This window comes from Gymnoscopelus microlampas (assembly GCF_963454915.1).
Source record: "Gymnoscopelus microlampas genome assembly, chromosome: 10".
In the NCBI taxonomy this organism is placed as follows: domain Eukaryota; kingdom Metazoa; phylum Chordata; class Actinopteri; order Myctophiformes; family Myctophidae; genus Gymnoscopelus; species Gymnoscopelus microlampas.
The window spans coordinates 12,989,033-13,003,664 of NC_139947.1; the positions used below are offsets into that span (position 1 = coordinate 12,989,033).

The 14,632-nt window shown below is 46.4% G+C and overlaps 1 protein-coding gene across 1 annotated transcript in view; it reads right to left on the minus strand.

Moving 5' to 3' along the window:
• LOC311054076 (cadherin-4-like) overlaps positions 1 to 14,632 on the minus strand; it is a gene marked incomplete at its 5' end in the record, with an annotated part of 117,848 nt that overhangs the window by 84,798 nt on the left and 18,418 nt on the right. The gene's annotated exons all lie outside the window — the stretch shown is intronic.

Consider the following 14,632-nt stretch of genomic DNA (forward strand, 5'->3'; position numbering starts at 1 on the left):
ACATAAACACATAAATGTAGGCACACATAAATATGAAAAGTTGGTATCAAAAGTCACAGAGACCTTTCACAGTTTCCCATTCACAGCTGGCTGTAAAAAGCATGTTAACAGTGGATATGACTGCGCTCCAATTGATAGTCCCATTCACCAGACTGAGCTGGCTGAACCCCCCCCCCCCCCCCACATGCACACACACACACACACACATGCACACTTGCCCACAACATGGCCTTCTGGCAGTGAGAATTGGCAACCACAATTGTGTAGTTTATAGGGTCTTTCCGACCATATTATACATTTCTACAAACATGTTTACAAACATTCAAGCTGGTAGCGAGTGACCTCTAGAGGAGAGAAGGGGTCTTTTTCTTCTCCGCTGCTATGACGTCAGGATTGTTGTTGTAAATGTGTTGTTTGTCGTGTGTACTGTCTTTACTCATGTTCTTTGGGGGGTTGGATCCTGGGGGCATGTGTAATTTTGGAGATACTTGTTTATAGGAATTATTCCGGTGAGTTTAGGGTAGGGAAACATCCTTATTTAATTGCAACGTATGTGTGTTTATGTACGAGAGGTCCACATGTGTTCTTGCGCGTGCGCAGAAGAGTTGTTTTGACCAGAAAGTTTTCATTCCATCGCAGCGTGAGAGAGCGTTCGCACGTAAATAGAGAGCTGGTAAGACAATTGTGCACGAAAAGTGATCATTCTGTGTAAAAGACTGGCCGAACCAACTGGATCCCGTGACCTGCGCCTGTTTCACCTGCTGGACAGTGTTACGGACGCGGTGAAACAGGAGCACAAGCTGGCGCGGTACAGAAGCTCGGAGGACGTTTTTCGAGTGCTCGACGATCGATACGGTAATGTGTCTCAAATTGCCCACGAGATTGTAATGGAGTTACAGGACATGCCCTCCGTGCGTAATAACCAACCGACAGAGGCGTTAAAGTTAATCAACGCTATTGAAGGTGCGTTGATGGACTTGGAGGATTTGAACTGTGAGGACGTTATGAGGAATCGTCTCGTGGTCTCGTCACTGGAGAGTAAATTACCGGACAATATGTTAGATAGGTGGCTGCTTTTCCAGTGCGAGGCTGACAACGGGGTCCACCAGGGGAACCTGTTTAATAAACTAATGCAGTTCTTGGTGGACCACAAATCTGTTTTACTGCGAAGGGAACAGTTGCAGCCGAGGAAACCGGGCACCGCCAGGACGGGTGACCCGCCTTCCCGCGACAAGCAGGGAGACAGAGGGGACAAACAGCAGGAGAAGCGGTCATTCACAAGAGCGACGGTGAGTGACTCTAATGGCAGCTCCGCACAGGGCAACTGTGATGTATGTGGACAAGGGGGGCATGCGGGCCAAGTGTACCGCTGTAAGACTTTTAGAGAGGCTAATGCTTCGGACAGGCGGAACCATGCGAGGAAGGTGAAAGCCTGTTATAAATGTCTGGATCGTCACGAGGGAGCGTGTAAGAGGAACTTTTTATGCCGAAATGAAGAGTGCAAGAGGGGGGATGATCCCCCGGATCATCACTATTTCTTATGCCTCAAAGCGCGCCCTAAGAGAGACGCTGCGCCTAGAGACACTGCAAGAGGGGTCACTGCAAAGGGAAATACTGCGAGAGCGGGAGTCCAGAGGGAGGAGGGAAGAGAGCCTCGGGGTCCAACTGTTCAGCAGGAAGCCACCCTTGCGGAGCTAGGCTTGACACCGGAGCAACTAAAGGGCGTTTACAAGGCCATAACAAACAAGGCGGCAGCAGTGTGCGAGGACGCATTGGACACCTGTGAACAGCATCCAGTCCTCATGATGCTGGTTGACGTCACCACGAGGAGAGGGGACTGGATGGGGGCCCTAATTGATCTCGCCTCTGACACTAACTATCTCACACACCAGGCAGCAGCGGATCTCGGGCTTGTGGGTGAGCCTGTCACACTGGTGGTGCATGGTGTGGGGGGGATGGAGACAACTGTGGATACAAGGAAATACAGTGTGTCTCTCAAAGTGGACATGAAGGGGACCTTGCAGAGCCACGACATGGTTTGTTATGGGCTGGAGGAGATTGCTCATATAGACTATTCTGTGGATTCAAAAAGTTTGGAAAGGTTTTTCCCAGGAGCTGTCAAGCCGGGTGAGTTGAGGCGCCCCCAGAAGGTGGACATGCTGATAAGTGCCAGAGAGGGACGTTTGGCACCTCAGCGTTTGATGAGGTGCGGCGATCTTGTACTGTGGGAGGGGCCGTTGGGAAAGACTGTCAGTGGCGTGCATCCCGGGTGAACATGGGCGACAAGCCGGCTGGTTGTATTGCACAGGTTGCCATGCGCGAGACCGCCAACCTGCCTCAGTTTGCTGACAAAGTGGACGAACGGAGCAGTATCGTGGAGAACGCTTATGTGGATGATATTCTCCTATCTCACAACAACCACCAGAGACTAAGTGAAATATTAGCCGGGGTTGACGCCATTCTCGCAACCGGGGGTTTCTATCTCAAGCCCTGGGTGCGATCTGGTCAGAGTGGGAGGGGTAAAGCGGTGCCAGCCAGTCCCGGGATTATTGTTTTGCCTAACCAGCTGCGGGAGGAAGACAACAAGGCCCTGGGAGTTGGATATCACGTGGCGGAAGACAGCCTCTTCATCATGGTTGCCATCAGCTTTTCTAAGAGGAAGAAGGGGATGCGCTCAGAGGAAGACCTCGCAGAGGAGGACGTCAACATGAAGACACCGGATCCTCTCACTCGTCGTGAGCTGCTGAGCCAGGTAGCTGCGCTGTATGACCCCATCGGACTGGCAACACCACTGAAGCAGAAGGGAGTCATTTTAGTTAGGAGGGCCTTTCAAGAGGCTGGGACTCTAACAAAAGACACCTGGGACCTGCCGCTGTCTGATGATCTCCGTGGGAAGGCTATCGAGCTTTTTAAGGAGTACTCCAGACTCAGCACCGTCACTTTCCCTCGGAGTATTACTCCTCCCGGCTGGGTGGGAAAACCGTGGGGAATTACATTTTCTGACGGGAGCATAGACTCTTATGGGGCAGTACTTTATCTCCGCTGGGAGACGAAAAGCGGAGTACAGTCCCGGCTGGTGGAGTCCAAGGCCAAGTTAGCTCCACTGGACCAGAGAGGCGAGGCAGTCAGGGCGGAGATCTGCGGAGCTGTTTTCGCTTCCCGGCTGAAGGAGTATGTGCTGAAGCAGGGCCGTGTGGAGGTGGAAAGGTGGTTCCACTTTGTGGACAGTCAAACAGTGCTGGGTGCCATTCAGAGGGAGAGCTATGGGTTCCAGACGTTCTTCGCCAACCGGGTCGGTGAGATTCAGAATGCTGGGCCTGTAACTGACTGGTGGTGGATTCCTGGGGAGGAAAATGTTGCTGATCTTGTCACGCGGGGGTGTTCTCCGGAGGAGCTTGACGGAGATTCTCGGTGGCAGAGAGGCCCTAGGTTCTTGTCCCTGCCAGTCGAAGAGTGGCCCATGAAGTCAGCAGCTGAGGTGGCTTTCGAGGCCAGGGAGAAAGTGAGTGCGTTGCAGAGGAAAGCATTCACAGCTGTTTTAACTAGAGCCCAGGCGTTGAAACTAGCTGCACCAGGTGGCACCTCCCCAGCTGTGGGGCTGCCATCACGTGCTGCTGCTGCGCCTTCCGTGGGGCTGCCACCAGACGCTGCTGCTGTGCCTGCTGCTTCCGTGGGGCTGCCACCAGACGCTGCTGCTGTGCCTGCTGTGGGGCCAATCAACGTAAACGTGGAGAGACTTTGGGGGGAGGCTCTGGTGGACCTAATGGACCTGAATAGGTGCGGGTCTTTGTCCAAGCTCTGTGGTGCCGTGGGATATGCCCGCAGAGCAGTGCACACCTGGTTGCTCGGCAGGACCGGCAATCGAGCACAGTGGGAGGTGGTGCTGACAGTTAAGGAGCGCACAGCTGCGTTTCAGGACTTGTGCCTCGCTGCCCAAGCTGGTGTGTCCTTTCCCACAACAACACTGGAGCGGCTAGTTGTGAGAAAGGAAGAGGAGACAGGACTCTTGCTGTGCCACGGTCGTGTTCAGTCCGTGGAGTTAGAGCGGCCGGGGGTTCCTTTAATTCCGTACGGAGTGCGGGTCAGCACCCTCCTCGCTGAGCAAGCTCATCGTGCCAACCACGAGGGGGTTGCTGGAACCCTCCTCCGAATGAGACAGAAAGCCTGGGTTGTGCAGGGCCCCAGAGTTGCCCGGAGAGTGATAGACTCTTGCCTGTACTGCCGACAAATGAGAGCTAAATTGAGCTCTCAGGTGATGAGTGATCTCCCGTCTGTTCGCACCAGCCCAGCAGCTCCCTTCCAATACACCACACTGGACCTGTTCGGGCCATACACCGTCAGAGATGCTGTGAGGCGGCGGGTAAAGAAGAAAGTCTGGGGAGTGGTCTTCAGCTGTATGGCTTCGCGGGCGATCTATGCAGACCTGGTGGAGGACCTCTCCTCAGAGGGCTTTCTGATGACCTACCAGCGGTTCACAGCTCTGAGGGGCCATCCTGCGAAATTGTGGTCGGACAGGGGGACTAATTTTGTGGGGGCCCAACCTGCTTTGGATGACCTATACAGTTTCCTCGCGGGCATTGACAAAGACAGTGTCCAGAACAAGGCGGCTGTAGCTGGGACTGATTGGGTGTGGGGGTTTAGTCCTGCGGACTCACCGCATCGAAATGGGGCAGCAGAGGCGGCCGTTCGCATTTTAAAGAGGGCTTTGGGTAGCGTTGATGAGGGAGGGAATCTGACCACTCTGGAGTTCCAAACGCTACTTTACCTAGCAGCTAACCTGGCCAACGAGAGGCCTATTGGGGCTAGAGCACAGGTTCAAGACGAGGGGGTGGAGGTTATTACACCAAACTCATTGCTACTGGGGCGGGCGGGGCCCAGGGGTGATAACCTGGGATTCGAGTTTCCTTCTTTCCCTTTCAGTAGGCTTCGGGCGGTCCAAATCGAAGTGGACAGGTTCTGGAAGCGGTGGAGCCAGTTGGCGGGTCCTCATCTTTTCATCCGCCAAAAGTGGCATACTCCGGCCCGGAATGTCGCCGTCGGTGATCTAGTGTGGGTGGCGGACCAAAATGCGCTGCGAGGACGGTTCCGGCTGGGCCGTGTCGTGAAGGCGTTTCCTGACTCCAAGGGAGTTGTCCGGGACGTGGAGGTGCAAACATGTCACAGCCTTCCCATCTCCTGGTCTCAGGTAAAGAAGGACGGCGTGCCATGTCCCACTACCTTCCTCCGCAGGGACGTGCGGAGGTTGGTGGTTTTGATCCAAGTGGAGGAGCAGGTATAATTTAGTTATGGTCTTTTTGGAGAAAGATGGAGACCTGACAATGATAACTTTATTTTCTGTTCTTTGTGCTCGGATGCTGTTTCCATACGGTTCATAATGAACGGATGCGTTGGACTCAGCGAACATTGTTCCCTTCCAGACGGTTCATAATGAACGGATTGCGTGCTGCGGACGGACCTAACCTTTTTATTCTATCTTTTTTATAAAAGACTTGTATGCTCCCATTTGTATGGCCTATTAGATTGACGCAATCCATAGCCCAAGTGGGAGGTGTGTAGTTTATAGGGTCTTTCCGACCATATTATACATTTCTACAAACATGTTTACAAACATTCAAGCTGGTAGCGAGTGACCTCTAGAGGAGAGAAGGGGTCTTTTTCTTCTCCGCTGCTATGACGTCAGGATTGTTGTTGTAAATGTGTTGTTTGTCGTGTTTACTGTCTTTACTCATGTTCTTTGGGGGGTTGGATCCTGGGGGCATGTGTAATTTTGGAGATACTTGTTTATAGGAATTATTCCGGTGAGTTTAGGGTACGGGAAACATCCTTATTTAATTGCAACGTATGTGTGTTTATGTACGAGAGGTCCACATGTGTTCTTGCGCGTGCGCAGAAGAGTTGTTTTGACCAGAAAGTTTTCATTCCATCGCAGCGTGAGAGAGCGTTCGCACGTAAATAGAGAGCTGGTAAGACAATTGTGCACGAAAAGTGATCATTCTGTGTAAAACTCTTTTATTATACTCATATATGTTGTTAGTTTATTTATGCATGTTTCGTATATTATTAATGGTATTTTCTTTTCGTGTGGTTTTGTGTTTTTCAGTTAAATAACCTACAACTACTGCTACTACATCACCTCATGCTACCGTTAGCACCCATTGTTCTAATGTGCGTAGATTCTCTTGGCTGGCTGAAGGTAGAATACTGTACCAGTGATAGTTTAGTTAGATGACCATGTGTGTTTATGTGAGAATGTGTGTGTGTTTTATTTAATAAATTACCAAAAGACAGTACCGGTGTTTCGTGTTAATGTTGTTGTTGAGTGATTACATCAAATCTTTCTACGTGTGTACGTCCCTGGACCGAGGGGAAGATCTTAAGTTAGGTCGAGCTTTAGATATCGGTACAACAATCCTTTCTCTGTGAAAGATGTTCAGTCGAGAGGGAGCCTCTCTTTTCATCCACTCATGTGCACAACTATGAATCACAATCACTCATTCATTATCATTCATATATTCATTCATTCATTCCAGTGTCAAAATCATTCATTAAAGTTCCCATCCATAGCATTATAAGAATATAATAAATCCAGCTTGTGTTAAGTAAGTTTCCCATGTGAGTATGTTGCAGGATAAACAAATGAATGAAAAACAAACAAAAAACACATACAGTAATAGAACCACTGAATGAAATAGTGCTTTGGGGCAGTTTCTATCATGGTGGTTATATGGAGCAAACACATGTCATGGAGAAAAATATAGTACTACGGTAATATACAGTGTGTGTCCCTTAAGGCAAGACTCCAGTGTGAAGAGATGCAGACACGTTGGCTCTCAGGTTCATGTACAGTACATGACATATAGATTGGCATATTTACATCAAGGTTATATTGTAGGCATCATCTCAAGGCTGCTCTTTAACCATCTGCACCATCTGCTTGGTGTCCCAGGGGCTGTGGAGGATGTGTGCTGGATATCTAAATGACCCAAAGGTTACATCTGAATTGACATGCAGCGTTAATACTCCTACTAAGTTTATCAACACATCTCAGGGTTAACAAAGCAGCAAAGAAAGGTCAAGAAATCAGCTGCGACCATCATAGCTCCAGCTGAAGATGAGACATAGCCCTGCTCCCTACTGCATCTGCAACGCACTCTGTTGATCCATCGCTCCGTCGCTCCACTTCTCTCACAGTGTTATTGTTTTTCTCGCTCTCCCCTCCCGGTTGGCAGGTCCTGACAGCTTGTCTCCATAACAGCTATTCATCAAGTGCTGGGATGTGTTCGCTGAATGGAGACTGCAGCACTGAGCTTTATGTCCAACAAACACTTCCCCCAACAGGTTCCTCCAAATCACCTGCCTTCCCAACTCTCTCTCCCTCTCCCTCTCTCTCTCTCTCTCTGTTGTCGTTTAGTTTTTTTCTCTCAGGCCAGGCAGCAGGAGAGAATAGCAATAAGCTTAATGTCAGATCAAGTGTTTTCAAAAGTCACAGGAGAGGATTTAAAATCAATTGGAATTTGTCTGTAGTGAGTGAGAAACTAGAAGGGAAAACAGAAATGTTGGATCACTAATCCACACAGTGAAATCCTCAGACAGACAGATAGACAGCTAGCGTCCGTCCGTCCGTCCGTCCGTCCGTCCGTCCGTCCATCCAGCCATCCATTTGGGGATATTCAGCTCACACAGGCATATCCAGAAATATGTCAGAGACAGTTGTATACAGTAGAGACACAGCAAAAGAAGGTAATAATAGTAACAATAATGTTAGTATAAAAAAAAGATACGTAAATGCATTTAAAATATATACTTAAAAGTGAGTGGTCCTGTGAAAAATAAGTGATGAATTGCATGAAAAGGTGCCAGTAAGTGCTTTAAGTCATGTATTAGTGTACAGCCAGATTCCAGTAGGTGAGCACTTTTGTTGCGTTTTATCCCTTGACAGAAATGCACAAACATGGGTTCATGTAATCGTTTTACATGGCATGAGTCTGGGGTGACATGGCCCCAAAATGGGCCCAAGCCATTGGCTAAGGTGTTATGAAACCTAATGGTTGTGGGGGACAAAAGGTCTCCTGAAAGCGTTCAGTCCTGCAGCACAGCCAGAAAAAGCTGTCTGTTGCGGCTGCCTCTCTGGACAGCCAGGATGTTGTGAAGAGGATTGACTGACAGGATATGGCCTGCAGCTTATTCCATGTCCATCTCTCCTCAACAGTCCCCAGTGAGTCCGGCCTCCTGCCAAGCGCTGAGCCAGCCTTCTTCACCAGCTTGTCCAGCTGCTTAGCATCTTTTGTCAGTCATACAGCCTCCCCAGCAGGCCGCAGCATAGAAGAGGACACTTGCCACCACCAAAATGGTAAAACATGAGCAGCATTGAACTGCACGCGTCAAAGGACCTGAGCCTCCTCAGGAAAAAGAACCGACTCTGCCCCTTTCTGTAGAATAGTGTTGATTTTGACAGCAAATTTTGAGAGACAGCGAGATCCGATACCGACCTCGACGTTGCCATGCCATCGTCGCGACGCTACTGACCGTCGGTTGTTCGGTCGGTTGCGTCGCGACGCTACTGACGGCGACGCGACGCAACCGACCGAACAACCGACGGTCAGTAGCGTCGCGACGCAACCGACCGAACAACCGACGGACCAGGCAACGTCAATTTCCATCCGATCCATCGACCTTATCTGCGCTCTTCTGGCGCAGCCCCCCCCCCCCCCCCACCTGTCCCCCCCACCTGCGTGACCCCCCCCCCCCCCGGGACCCCCCCCCCGGGACCCCCCCCCGGGACGCCCCCCCGCCCAAGGGGTGGATAGTAATAATTGTATATTTTGCGCATTTGATCCAGAGTAGTTGAGATTTGATTCGGCCATATCTTTCTGAATGTAACTTGTATTTTTATAATTGTATTTTTTATATGATCTGTAAAGTTTATATTTTCATTTGCTACCAGGCATGAATTCATTATAATTTATTATATATATTTTTCCTTATTTTCTTTCTTTATTTACACGTGCGTAATAAACGAAGCATTTTGAGATTTCATCCGCCCAGATCTTTATGAATTTTACTTGAATTATTATAATTTTAATGTTTATATGATCCGTACATTTTATATTTTCATGTGGTATCAGGCATGAATTTATTTTATTATTTTATTTCATGTATTTACATGCGCGCAATTACACGCATCTAACTATTGGACTCAGCTCTGGGGACACGGTGCGGCTGCAGAGTTTACCTTGCAACAGATATGATAGAGCAACTTAAGTGCCTGCAGAACTTAATAATATAAGCACACTTATTCTCCAGGCAGACAGACAGAAACAGTCTGTCTGTCTGTCTGTCTGTCTGTCTGTCTGTCGGTATATTATGTTACGAGCGACCAGAGTCGCTGTCCTGGCGGAGACCGCGGAGTCCTTCATGCCACCAGGCAACGTCAATTTCCATCCGATCCATCGACCATATCTGCGCTCTTCTGGCGCTTTTAGATCTCTTCTAGATCTGCTTGTGGATGTGTCTGAGTATATTATGGTGGAGAAATTGAGGCTATTCAAGGATTATTATTATTATTATTATTATTATTATTATTATTATTATTATATATTATATATTATTATTATTTGGTCCCTGAGTCGAATCGACAGCAGCTATATTTATTTTATTTTAATGTCAATAAAATGTATTCTCTAAATATTATAGGCTACTAATATTTCCTGAATGAATTAACTTGGTAAATAGGGTCGGGATGACATGTTGCTATAGTCATTAATTACCCCAACCAACATCAAAGTTACCGTGCATTATCATTAAATCAAATAAAAGTTTATTATTACATCTGTCTTGCCTGTATGTCCTTTCACGAAAGCAATTGGCACTACTTTATTTAGTGTCCAAGCATTTGGAGAGATTCAGTTTTAACCTATAACTCAAAGTGTCTATGTTACTTCTGTGTATTAATTATGAGTTGATTAATACTCAATAAAATGATACATGTTGAAATGTAACTTTCGGATCAGCGCGCATCATGCGCTGTAATTTCTCCTTCACTTTGCTGCCCAAAAATAGCTGATCTACAAGCTCACAACGCATCAGCGGGACGTTTTGAGGAAATCCGATATTTTTGGAGAAGCTCTTCTGTCTATTTAAATGTTCTGTATGAGTCATAATAGTAGCCTGGTTATTAATCTACAATCACCATTTAACGCCGTTGATGAAATGACTGAGCGCGTGTCTGAGCGCATGTCAGGGTGTGTGTGTGTGTGTGTGTGTGTGTGTGTGTGTGTGTGTGTGTGTGTGTGTGTCTGTCTGTCTGTCTGTCTGTCTGTCTGTCTGTCTGTCTGTCTGTCTGTCTGTCTGTCTGTCTGTCTGTCTGTCTGTCTGTCTGTCTGTCTGTCTGTCTGTCTGTCTGTCTGTCTGTCTGTCTGTCTGTCTGTGTGTGTCTGTGTCTGTGTGTGTGTGTGTGTGTGTGTGTCTATCTCCAGCAATGTACCGCTTGCCTACAGCTGCCCGCCCCTAAACCCACAAAAATATACAATATAGAGGGGGTCCCTGCTTAATCTTTCTCTCAGCTAGGGGGTCCTTGGGCTGAAAACCCTTGTGACAGATGATAAATAGATAGATAGACAGACGAACAGACAGACAGACAGACAGACAGACAGACAGACAGACAGACAGACAGACAGACAGACAGACAGACAGACCCAGGCCGTGGGAGGCACTCAATCACACTAACCGATGCGCTTTCTTAATTATAATATATAAGAATAATAATTATAATAATCCTACACTTCGCATATATGAATTATTATATTATGACCATACACTAACCACTTCCGACCTATGTTATACGCTATTTGAAAATAGCAGATCTACAAGCTCACAATAACGAAGCTTGTAGATCTGCTATTTGTTGAACAATCACCGCGTTGGGACCGCGTTGGGGGGGTGGCAGCTGTACCGCTGGAGATAGATAGATAGATAGATAGATAGATAGATAGATAGATAGATAGATAGATAGATATTTAGATAGATTTAAAGATAGACAGACAGACACACAGACACGCCTTTTTTTAGGGTAAGTTTATTTCATTTTTCATTTCTGAAACAGCTCCATTGGCAGCGCAAAGGTGGAGCTTGGGGGTCCCTAATAAAACCACCAAAAAGGTTAGACTACAATGGGCTATATATATGTAAAGTCGACGTTGTGTATTATTATGTTACGTGCGTAATTACGCGCGTCGCAAAAATCTGATTGATATCGTTAGATAGAGTTCATAATTAAATATAATATATTCATGACTGATACCAAATGAAAATATAAACTTGAAAGATCATAGAAACATTAAAATTATAAGAATTCAAGTACAATTGGCAGAGATATGGCCTAATCAAATCTCAACCGCTTTCTGTCTCCTGCACAAATTATGCTGACCTACAATAGTTATGAGTGACCCCCTGGGCTTGGCGGAGGGGCTCCGGGGGGGGGGGGGGGGGGTCGGGGTGGCACGGGGATAGCTTGTGGGGGCTAGCCTACAGTGGGATGTACAGTACACGTTGTGTATGATTATGTTACGTGCGTAATTACTTTGAAAAATCATGTGCGGCATCCAAGAGCATCAAAGAGCAGATCCAATGCAGCAGACTCTGTATCGCGCTTCAGAGCTTGTTGATCGGGGGGGGGGGGGGGGGGGGGGGGGGCACGCAGGTGGGGGGGGGCACGCGGGGGGGGGGGGGGGGGGGGGGGCTGCGCCAGAAGATCGCAGATATGGTCGTCTTGGTCGATAAATTGACGTTGCGGTGCCATGAAGGATCGACTCCATGGGTGGCCACCGACGGAGTCAACCAACGGCGTCGGTTTCGTCGGTTGGCTCTCGACGGCGTCGGTTGCGTTGGTTGTGCATCGCAACGCTACCGACGCCGTCATTAGCGTCGCGCCGCTACTGACGGCGTCGCTACTGACCGACGCAGTCAGTAGCGTCGCGCCGCTACTGACGGCGTCGCTACTGACCGACGCTGTCAGTAGCGTCGCGCCGCTACTGACGGCGTCGGTACCGTTGCGACGCACAACCAACTTAACCGACGCCGTCGAGAGTCAGCATAATTTGTGCAGGAGACAGAGAGCGGTTGAGATTTGATTAGGCCATATCTCTGCCAATTGTACTTGAATTCTTATAATTTTAATGTTTCTATGATCTTTCAAGTTTATATTTTCATTTGGTATCAGTCATGAATATATTATATTTAATTATGAACTTTATCTAACGATATCAATCAGATTTTTGCGACGCGCGTAATTACGCACGTAACATAATAATACACAACGTCGACTTTACATGTATATAGCCCATTGTAGTCTAACCTTTTTGGTGGTTTTATTAGGGACCCCCAAGCTCCACCTTTGCGCTGCCAATGGAGCTGTTTCAGAAATGAAAAATGAAATAAACTTACCCTAAAAAAAGGCGTGTCTGTGTGTCTGTCTGTCTATCTTTAAATCTATCTAAATATCTATCTATCTATCTATCTATCTATCTATCTATCTATCTATCTATCTATCTAACTATCTATCTCCAGCGGTACAGCTGCCACCCCCCCAACGCGGTCCCAACGCGGTGATTGTTCAACAAATAGCAGATCTACAAGCTTCGTTATTGTGAGCTTGTAGATCTGCTATTTTCAAATAGCGTATAACATAGGTCGGAAGTGGTTAGTGTATGGTCATAATATAATAATTTATGTATGCGAAGTGTAGGATTATTATAATTATTATTCTTATATATTATAATTAAGAAAGCGCATCGGTTAGTGTGATTGAGTGCCTCCCACGGCCTGGGTCTGTCTGTCTGTCTGTCTGTCTGTCTGTCTGTCTGTCTGTTCGTCTGTCTATCTATCTATTTATCAACAGTTTAGCTGTTAATTCTTGCGCGATTTTCAAACGGCTATCATCTGTCACAAGGGTTTTCAGCCCAAGGACCCCCTAGCTGAGAGAAAGATTAAGCAGGGACCCCCTCTATATTGTATATTTTTGTGGGTTTAGGGGCGGGCAGCTGTAGGCAAGCGGTACATTGCTGGAGATAGACACACACACACACACACACAGACACAGACACAGACACACACACACACACACACACACACACACACACACACACACACACACACACACACACACACACACACACACACACACACACACACACACACACACACCCTGACATGCGCTCAGACACGCGCTCAGTCATTTCATCAACGGCGTTAAATGGTGATTGTAGATTAATAACCAGGCTACTATTATGACTCATACAGAACATTTAAATAGACAGAAGAGCTTCTCCAAAAATATCGGATTTCCTCAAAACGTCCCGCTGATGCGTTGTGAGCTTGTAGATCAGCTATTTTTGGGCAGCAAAGTGAAGGAGAAATTACAGCGCATGATGCGCGCTGATCCGAAAGTTACATTTCAACATGTATCATTTTATTGAGTATTAATCAACTCATAATTAATACACAGAAGTAACATAGACACTTCAGAGATGAGTTATAGGTTAAAACTGAATCTCTCCAAATGCTTGGACACTAAATAAAGTAGTGCCAATTGCTTTCGTGAAAGGACATACAGGCAAGACAGATGTAATAATAAACTTTTATTTGATTTAATGATAATGCACGGTAACTTTGATGTTGGTTGGGGTAATTAATGACTATAGCAACATGTCATCCCGACCCTATTTACTACCAAGTTAATTCATTCAGGAAATATTAGTAGCCTATAATATTTAGAGAATACATTTTATTGACATTAAAATAAAATAAATATAGCTGCTGTCGATTCGACTCAGGGACCAAATAATAATAATATATAATATATAATAATAATAATAATAATAATAATAATAATAATAATAATAATAATAATAATAATAATAATAATAATAATAATCCTTGAATAGCCTCAATTTCTCCACCATAATATACTCAGACACATCCACAAGCAGATCTAGAAGAGATCTAAAAGCGCCAGAAGAGCGCAGATATGGTCGATGGATCGGATGGAAATTGACGTTGCCTGGTGGCATGAAGGACTCCGCGGTCTCCGCCAGGACAGCGACTCTGGTCGCTCGTAACATAATATACCGACAGACAGACAGACAGACAGACAGACAGACAGACAGACAGACAGACAGACAGACAGACTGTTTCTGTCTGTCTGCCTGGAGAATAAGTGTGCTTATATTATTAAGTTCTGCAGGCACTTAAGTTGCTCTATCATATCTGTTGCAAGGTAAACTCTGCAGCCGCACCGTGTCCCCAGAGCTGAGTCCAATAGTTAGATGCGTGTAATTGCGCGCATGTAAATACATGAAATAAAATAATAAAATAAATTCATGCCTGATACCACATGAAAATATAAAATGTACGGATCATATAAACATTAAAATTATAATAATTCAAGTAAAATTCATAAAGATCTGGGCGGATGAAATCTCAAAATGCTTCGTTTATTACGCACGTGTAAATAAAGAAAGAAAATAAGGAAAAATATATATAATAAATTATAATGAATTCATGCCTGGTAGCAAATGAAAATATAAACTTTACAGATCATATAAAAAATACAATTATAAAAATACAAGTTACATTC